Source organism: Marmota marmota, unplaced genomic scaffold (genome assembly GCF_001458135.2).
Source record: "Marmota marmota marmota unplaced genomic scaffold, marMar, whole genome shotgun sequence".
In the NCBI taxonomy this organism is placed as follows: Eukaryota; Metazoa; Chordata; class Mammalia; order Rodentia; family Sciuridae; genus Marmota; species Marmota marmota.
Window position 1 is genome coordinate 1,128,701 of NW_025999990.1, and position 9,899 is coordinate 1,138,599.

At 37.1% G+C, this 9,899-nt stretch overlaps 1 non-coding gene across 1 annotated transcript; it reads right to left on the bottom strand.

The window, feature by feature from the left end:
- Nucleotides 1–5,142: 5,142 nt before the first annotated feature.
- On the bottom strand, nt 5,143–5,246 carry LOC125617827. The gene has a single exon (XR_007348939.1). It is a non-coding gene; the product is annotated as a small nucleolar RNA U13 (small nucleolar RNA).
- Nucleotides 5,247–9,899: the final 4,653 nt, after the last annotated feature.

Below are 9,899 nucleotides of genomic sequence, written 5' to 3' on the forward strand. Positions count from 1 at the left end.
GCCACAGGTCACCTATCCACTCTTACATTTGTACTTTGAATGTACCTGGCTTATTTGGGCTCCTAGAAATTTAAGACTTGACAGGTCCCTTATTCTTGGCCCAAGCTGGGTTCTGGCCGTATATGAATGATTTGACATGGAAAACATTGAGGCTTATAGAAATCTATCGGAGGGCTACATCCATCAAACTAATCTTTTTCTTAATATTAGCACAACCTACTTCTTGCATAAGGCTGGCACATGCTCTGGACAGGTGTGTGGGACCAGCCTACAGAAGCCAACCATTTCCCTATTCCTCTGGCTCAGATTCCATTCTTTTCCCAACAGACCCAGCATATTCCGTTCTTGAGCTAAGTAATAACAAAGGTATCATTGAGCACTTGCTATGTGCCAGGAGCTTGAATAAGTACTCTGTACAACTCACCTCGTTGTATCTTCACAAGGACCCTAGGGAACATGTACATTACCATGCCTTTTACACAGGAGGAAAGCAACACTTGGGGAGGTTAAACAACTAGCTTTGCATTCACCCATACAGTAAGAAAAGCTGGAATTTTAACTTACATTACCTGAATCTAGAGTCTATGTTTTTAATTACTATTCTAGAGATTAATAGCCTATTAATAGCCCATGGTAAAATAATTCTATTTGGTCACTAGAGATTCTTTTTTTTTTAATGATGGCCAACAGAAAACTCAGAAGATATTACATAAAAATTTAGATTTATGATTTATCCTTACAAAATAGAAAGGTCCAGCAGTATAATTTCCACATCCTATAAGGAAAAAATCAAACAAGCTGAATGTTTTTTCTTTCCATGGGGCATGAGCCCTACAATTTGCCACTGTATTCACTATCCCTCTCTGCACTAGTTCTCAATGTTACCATCGATCCAAGTCATCGCAGATTGCTGGGTCCTAGCCCAGAGTTTCTTATTCAGTAGGTCTGGGTAGGGCCTGAGAATTCACCTTAAATTACAGTCCAAGTGTCAGGTGCCATTTCTTAGGATATTAGGGCTATCACTATTTTTACATTCAGTTCACCCTTCTACCCACCCTTATCTTTTCCATTCTTACTGCCTATAGACATTTGAGTTTGCAACTCAGCTGCTATGTTATACTAGCATGGAGGAATTCAGGGCTCTTCTATATCTTCCTAAATTTCTGTTAATCTCTGACAAGAGTCTTAAATCCTGACTTCTTCTTTCAATTAAAAAAATAATGTAACTTCTTTATTCAATTTCACAAAGGCAGTAGGAGACTTAAGAAGAACAAAAGCAGGTATGTTGCAATAGCTTCTTCCCTGGAGCTGGAAGGGGCCAACAGAAAAGAGGCATGTCCTACACAAAAAAGGTAAGAGGTTCTGCTAGCATAATCCTCTGGTGGCTTTAAACGCCATAAAATTCACTTGCAATTCCTTCACCATTCTGTTCTTCTGGTGTCACCTACTGTGTAGTCCCAGCAAGCTGTCTTCTCTGGTTAAAGAAATTCTCTAATTATTTCAGAAGAAATGTGTTTGACAACTGTCTTGGAAACATAATACATCAATTAAAAAAATGTTCATTAGGTTTTGCTCCACTTGGGATTCCCTGTTACAGTCTTTAGGGCCAGTCTACTGGCCTTATGTCACTTATTCAAAATGCTCTTCTTAATTAGCCTAGGTAGAAGTTACATTATTTTTTCAATTTTTCTTCTCTTAGAACTTAAATTATAGCCATTTCCATAACACGCATCCCATGCTTTCTTGAAAAATAAAATCATTACCTGTTCTCATGTCTCCCCTAAAAAATTATGATCTCTCTCTCTCTCTCTCTCTCTCTCTCTCTCTCTCTCTCTGTCTAGCATAAGATGAGATCTAAACAACTTTGCAGCCTTCAAGCTTAGTATTGTGCTTTGGTTTTAGGTAACACCTGGGCCAGTCTTAATTTTAAATGAATGACAGGACTGGAGTGCAAAGTCATAGAAAGGCAAAGAGACTTGGGACCACCTGAGTTCTCTGTGATGGAGTGCCTGTTATGTGTCCAACATTAACTCGGGTGCTACTGAAAATAGGAGCAGAAACTAATGAACTTGCTGCTTGCAAGAATAACAGCCATTTATAATGTGAGTGCTGAACTACATGGTGGTAATTATAAGAGAAGTAAATACACAATAAGAAAGGACCTGCACGTGGTGGTACACAACTGTAATCCCAGCAGTTAGGAGGCTAAGGTAGGAACATCACAAGTTCAAAGTCAGCCTCAGCAACTTAGTGGGGCCCTGTTTCAAAATGAAAAATAAAAAGGGCCTGGAGATACAGCTAAGTAGTGAGTGCCCCTGAGTTCAATCCCTGGTACCAAAACAAACAAACAAAACAAAACATCACATCAGAGTAGGTTGGAATAAGCAGAGAAAACTGTGTAGAACTGCTGAGATACATCATGCATATCTGAACCAGATGTTAGAGTAGTGTAGTGTTCCAATTTTCTGCTGCCAAGATCATGACGATACACTCTTTTTTATCTTCTATTTTGTATTTAATTTAATTTTTTGTCATTTATTGATAGTTCCACTAGGGCCCAGGATATAGCCAGTTTTAAGGGTATTATAAATTTATTGACAGGTGTGTTTATTCTGCAATTAATTAGTTGATTGGGAAAATATACGAACTTGTTTTTTGAATCTACCATATATCTTTACTGATACTTTAAATTACTAGTTATTTTATTACAAGAGTTGAGGATTTGCCATTTCTACATTTAGATGTATCAGATTTCCATGTATATTATACATCATTACATGTAATATATACATATCACATGTATGTCATTAGACACAAATTTATTTCTTCTAATACTCCTTTCTTTAAAGTCTACTTTATCTGATATAATTAAAGCTACTTAATTATTTGTTTTATATTTAAATGGTTTCTTTTCATCTTTATTTCCTTTCAAACTTTCTCTGTCCTTATCATAAAAGTGTCTTGTAAACAAAATTTAATTGTACATTTATCCATAATTATTGCCAATTTACTGGAATGTATAGCCATTCAGTTGAACATATAACTTTGTTAAAATTGATGATTATACCCCTTTCCTATTTTCCTATATATTGTTCCTTTTAAATCAATCATTTTTATCCTTCCATTTTGTCCTCTGTTATTTCATAATTCCTTACTCTTTTAACTTTTTGTTTTAATTATTACCCTATAGATTATAACAAGTTTTCTTGAATCATTTCAGGGTGATATAAACTAGAACACTGACTACTTCCTGGACAATGTAAGGATCTTCCAACACCCTAGCCCTGTTTATTCCCTTTCTGCCTGTTGTGCTCTTTTCTTTGCCAAGCTACTATTGTTATTTTACACAGATACTATCCACTGAGATTCAGCTAGGTTTTTACCTGTTAGAATACTCTTTAGTCCTACTTATAGTACTATTCTTCCATGTGGAATCATTTCTTTCTTCCAGGAGAACCCCTTTTGGTAAATCTTTTGATGTAGCTGGACTGGTGGTTAATCCTCTTGGTTTTTTTGTCTTAAATGTCCTTGTATCATCTCAACTTTTGAAGAACATTTTTGTTAGGTACAGAACTTGAGATTATTAGCTGTTTCTTTTAATACTTTAAAAACCATTGTTATATCCTATTTTATGTTGTGCCTTTGAAGTTAATAGCATCTTTTCCCTTTATTTCCTCTGGCTGCTTTAAAGGGTCTGTCTGTATCTGTGTGTGTGAGTGTGTGTGTGTGTGTGTCTCTCTGTCCCCGTTTCTCCCTTCCTCTCTCGTATTTTATTACAATGTGCCTTCCAGTAGTTTTCTTTGTATATTCTTTGCATGGGAACCATAGGACTTCTTAAATATGTGATTGGATACTTCTTTAAATCTTAGAAAAATTTTGGTAAATATCTCCTAAAATATTCCTTCTACCTCATCCTCTCATTTCTCTCCAAAATTTTAATCACACTTATGCTATACCCTTTTATTGTGTCCCATACATCTCTTTTTCTTTTTTCTGTATTAATTGATATGTTTTCTGTATTAATTGATATGTTTTCTACTGAAGTTTCTTCTAGTTCACCAGTATTCTCTTTGGCTATGTTAATACCCATTCATTGAATTTTAAATTTGATTATCATCTTTCTTGGTCTTTTAACTTTATAGACTGGTGAAATTCTGCATCATGTCATATACATTTTGAATGTATTAATCTTGCTTATTTAAAGTCTATGTCTAATAACTTCAAAAGCTTCCAGGCAGTGAGTTGTATCTAATGTATATTTTGTCTTTTAGCATTGTATTTTAATTGTTCCTTTTTTTCTGGCATGGCTAATGATTTTTTTTTTTTTTACTGGTAGGCCTATTTCATTGCATTCTGAAAACTACATACAAAAAAATTGCAGAAGGTATGAATGGCATTAACTTCCCACAGAGGGATTTATTTACAGAGAGAATTCCCACAGAGAGAATTTATTTTAGGCAGAGATAGTCCAGAAAATCACACCAATCCAGTCAAGGTCCTTCTTTGGGCTTTTTGAAGTCTAGCTAATTTAGTCTGTTTTACTCTTTGGCATAGTCCCTTAAGGATCTGGATTGAAAGTGTATGGTATTTTCTGGGACCACTCCTCCCTGGCAGCCTCTGAACAAGCTTTCATCTCTCCATGCGCTGTGAGACTGTCAATTTTGGACCATTCCATCTGACTCTATAAAATACATCAAACCTCATTTTACCTTGAGGCTGATGCTCACCACAGTTATCAATAGCAAGAAATAAACTTGGAATTACTTTTTATATAAATTCCTGATGAAATAATTTTTTGTCAAATTTTAGTTTTTCCTCTATACCTATGCCAATTAAGACCATTAACTTAATAATTTATAATTTATATATTTTATGATAATTAATAATTCTATAACTACATACTTATTTTTATTTAGTCACTAAATTATTAAAAACTCCAGTCTCCAGAGTGGCTAAATATACAGAAACATTCATATTTCATACATTTGTAAAGCTTTCTGCAAGTCATTAAAGATATATGCAAAAAACTTCAAAATTTTGCTTTACATTTATAATTTTTATATAATAACTTCAAAATATTTACAATATGAAAATAATCTTACACGCATGAAATCATATAAATAGAAGTTTGCTTGTTTTTCATGTCAGAAAGGTAAGGTGCTGACATTGTAGCAAGGTTCAGAGGGAGGCACATCTCACATGGCAGCGTGAACACCCAATCATCATGCTTATGAACCAAAAAGGATCTATGAATACAAATATATTTTTAAGCCCTGTTTATGAGAGCAAAATATTGGCAATAGTATTAAACTATATTGGCAATAGTATTAAATAACTTGAAACATCCAACAACAGGGCATTGTGTTGTTAAAGCATCACATCCATGGGATTGCATTATATGCCTACATTTACAAATATTATTTTAGAAGAATATTTACTGACAGCAGTTTGTAAAGTAGAAAACAACCATTTTAAAGAATCACCTGGAGTTTGAACTGTTGGGCCAGGACAAGGGTGGGAGGAAATTTCACTATTGATTTAGAAAAACACCTTGAAGGCTTTGTTTCACTTTGAAAGTCATGGCCTTCCTTCTAGACATAGCCCAGGTAGAAAACATTTAGGCAGAGTTTCACAGCTTTAAAAAGCACAGGAATTTGGGAGTAGGCTTTGGAAACTCCCTGGGAGGAGGGGAAAGGGTTTAGATGAATACTAGAAGACCAAAGGGGTTTCAGTGGCAGGAGAAGCAATTTACATGGAATGGGTGGGTCTTGGGGAAAGGATGGCCAGTATTAAGGACCCTATGGTGGGAGGGGCTTCAGAACTTTAGGATACAAATGTCTAATATTGAATTTTATGTTGTTCTCTATGCTAGATGAGAACAACATGTAGTTTGTTCAACTGTCAACCTAAAGTATCATAAACAAACTACAAATACAATACTATGGTTTTGGTGTTAATTCTTTCTCTGTCTTTCCCAGTCCATAGTGAGAACCCAAGGCAAGCTATGGCTTCAAAAGCCGTCTCAGCTCTGGTCTGGCTTGCTTCCTGTTCTTTCATCCTTCTCATTGTCTGACCTTCTTTCCTTTCCCCATTTGTATTCTTTATGGTCTCATGGAATTTCCTTATTCAAAGATTTTTAACACGAATTACAGAGAACCCTGTTTCCATCTGCCAACACTCAAGCTCTGTGACATATAGTATTTTGCTGTGAATATTCTCTTTACTTTTTTTTTTTTAACTTGTGCTCCTGCTTTAGCTAAAAGAGGAATTATATCTGGGATTTGGCTTTTGCCTGGAGGGAACAACTTCCAACTTAAATGTATCCCCAGAAAAGTCACCTTCAGGTGTTCATGACTATTTCTGGTGTAGCTCAATGGTGCATTTACCCTGCCTGCAGTCTTTTATGAAGGTCTTGATAGCTGCTGTCTCTTTTCTAGAGTCTCCTTTCCTACCTGGCCTTCTCTATTCCTGGTTCTATTTCTGCTGTAGTCACTACGGATGCTGTTGCTGGTAAGCCTTAGCCTTTCTTTCCTCTGAAAGCTCTCAGCTGCTGCCTGGATCTGACAGAGGCTGCTGGAAAGTGTCAATGATGAAAGTTCATAGACAGATGCTTAGAAGGAATGTTACATCTTTTTCCCTTTATCCTGTATTGTATGTAAAACATTAGTCACTCACCAACACCATCACCACCTTGTTTTCAAATAGGAATGTTTTATTTAACATACACAGTGGTTTTGCTTTGCTAACTGAATCCTTTTGAATTGAAGGTGAAGTTCAATGCATGACATCATCTCAGTATTCAATTCCATTAGGTTCTTTCTTTAGGGATCCCACTTATTTCTTGGGGTGTTTTGTGGTTGTAATTTTAGTGGATTCCACTTTATTTCTTTTAATGATTTTATCATCAACCTCCTGATTACAATTCTGCAGGCTGCCCTGCTTTTTAGCTCTCAGATACATCCCCCGGTTCCCAAACTACAAACCAGAGTAAATATCCTGTAACTAACTGGTAATGCAACTTCAGAAAAATCAATTGATCTATAAAGGGCACTTTCCCCCTGAGGACTCCATTTGAATGGGATCTGAATATTCATTTCTTAAGATATGAATAGCATCACCTCAGTAACTTTAGCACATTGCTTGGGCAGCAGTCTATATCCAGCACTTTTGATCTGTTTTTCCTGTGAGCTTTTTTTCATTATTAGGAGCTGTCACTATCAAGCAAAAGGAAGATTTGTAAATTGCTTCTATTTGGGGAGGGACCATATTTGCTAGTCACTGGTATTTAATACATCAAATTAGGTTTCTAAGTTTCAGGTATAATTTGGGGGCTTACAATTGCCTTTGAGCTGGTTTTCTAACATAGGAAGATATCAAATGCTTTGAATATACTGCTAATGAAGAGTTAGGGAGTGTATTATACATTAGTGGGAACAAACTTGTCCCTAATAATCAATAAGCATTTACTAGACAATAGACACTGGGCTAGGTAGTGGGAACAAAACTAGCTACATAAATTCCAGAGTCCAAATGCAAAATGAGAATGTGGGACTCCTTGTTAAAACCAAGCAACAAACAGTTAAAAAAAAAAAAAAGAATTCCATAAACCAGGACAGCAGAATGTTCAATGAAGTACAGGTCCATTCCTAGTCCTGGGACTCTGTGACCACACAGGTTACATGCTTATGAAATAGGACAGAACTGAAGATGTGGTTTTAAAGTCCCTGGCCTCAAGGGATCAAGTAAGAAAGAACCAGACTAGTCCCTGGGGGGCGGCGTTGGGGGGAATACCATAGAATCCATTTATGCAGATTCCTTAGGCAGTCCCATGACTGTGAAATATACAGTTTACAATTAAGTAAATCTAAATGTTGATAGGTATTACCTGAGCTTTGAATCTTTCTCTCTCTCTTTTTAATTGTTAAACAAGAGCCACAGATGCAAAACTGCCAGAGGTGATATTCCGGGTCTCCCAGCCAGTCAAATTAGCCTTTCTCACTTTCAGGCAATTTTCTCTACACAATAGATTCAGTTTGAAAATCTTGCTTGAAAGCCTTGAGGGCATCATTATCTCTTTTCCTCACTTACCTGGGCTTGGAGAGCTAGGTGGTCTCCAGGAACTTGGTGATTGGCAGGGCTGTGTTTCCTTCTGATCTATATACCAGGTGTGTGTTCTAATTGAGCCTGGACTTGATGTGATGGTTAACTTTGGGGAAGGCCCCTCAAGGAATCAATGTGGGACAGTACCATCCACTCCACTGGGGGCCCAGATGAAAAATGAAAAGGTGAAAGCAAAGTCTCTCTCCATCTCCCCTTGGAACTTTGTCCTCAGACTGGGGGCCATGCCATCTGCTTCCTTAGGTCTGAGGCTTGCAGACTTGGATTGAGCCCACTACTGGCTTCTCTGATTCTCCAACTTGCAGATGGCCCATCATCTTCTCAGCCTGGAAGCCAATTTCCCTGATGAACTTCCCTTCATATATCCTATATTCCATGTCTGGGAAACCCTGGCTAATACACTTGGTAAGTAGAAAGGGAACACAAACTGAAGAGTGGTGCACCTTCTGTGATGGTGCAGGTCAGTGCCCAGCCCCACTTCTGCAGGGGATTTACTATGAGGGAAGTAAGAATCACAGGATAAGTACAAGGGATGAGATGCCTCTGTCTCTGAAAGTTACAGAAATCAGCCTTGTTATAAATCAATACTCCCACTTATTACATTATCCTTGCTCTGAGCCAGGTGTTGTTTTAATCTCCATCAATGCAGTGACTTTTTACTAATATTCTCATTGCACCCATTTTCACAGGGAAAACTGAGGCTCAGCAAGGGAAAGTAGCCAGGATGCAAACCCAGGTGTTTTGGCCTCTGATGCCTGGGCTCTTCACCTCCACACAACTCTGTCTTCTCTGTTGGAGGATCTGGGTGTGTGGGGGTTAAAACCCTCATAGGGACTGAGGTCCCAGCTCAGTGTGCAAAGGGACTCACTTTGAATACCAATGTCTCTACTAATTTACTCATTAAGAACTTGACATATAGTCAGTCGTTCACTTAATTCTCACAAAAAAATCATGTAAGATGGATGGACACTTTTATATCCTCATTTATAGCCCCAGATAGGGAAGCTGAGGAAGATAAAGATTTTAAAAATCCTGTCAAAGTCATACAGTCAATGTGGATGCTAGATGCCCAGTCTGCCTCTGTGCTCCTAAATGGGCTATAGCTTTAAAAACATGGTTTCATATTCATGCTCTTATCAATTCCTCATGTAATACTACTGGGGATGAATTATTAACCCCATTCTACAGATAAGGACACTAAGTCTCTGAAGTTTAAGACCCATTCTTTTTTTTTTTAATTCGAGTTTTGCACTGGGAGTGGTGGAGCATGCCTATAATCTCAGCAGCTTCAGAGCCTGAGGCAAAAGGGTTGAGGGTTCAAAGCCAGCTTCAGCAAAAGCGAGGCACTAAGCAACTCAATAAGAACCCTGTCTCTAAATAAAATAAAAAATAAGGCTTGGGAATCAATCTATCAAAAGAGGTGCAAGACCTCTACAATGAAAACTATAGAACACTAAAGAAAGAAATTGAAGAAGACTTTAGAAGATGGAAAGATCTCCCTTATTCTTGGATAGAAAGAATTAATATCGTCAAAATGGCCCTATTACTAAAATCCTTATACAGACTTATTGCAATTCCAATTAAAATCCCAACAACATTTCTCATAGAAATAGAAAAAGCAATTGTGAAATTCATTTGAAAAAATAAGAGACCCAGAGTAGCCAAAGCAATCCTAAGCAAGAAGAGTAAAGCAGGAGGCATCACAATACCAGATCTTAAACTATACTACAAAACTATAGTAACAAAACAGCATGGCATTGGCACCAAAATATACAAGTAGA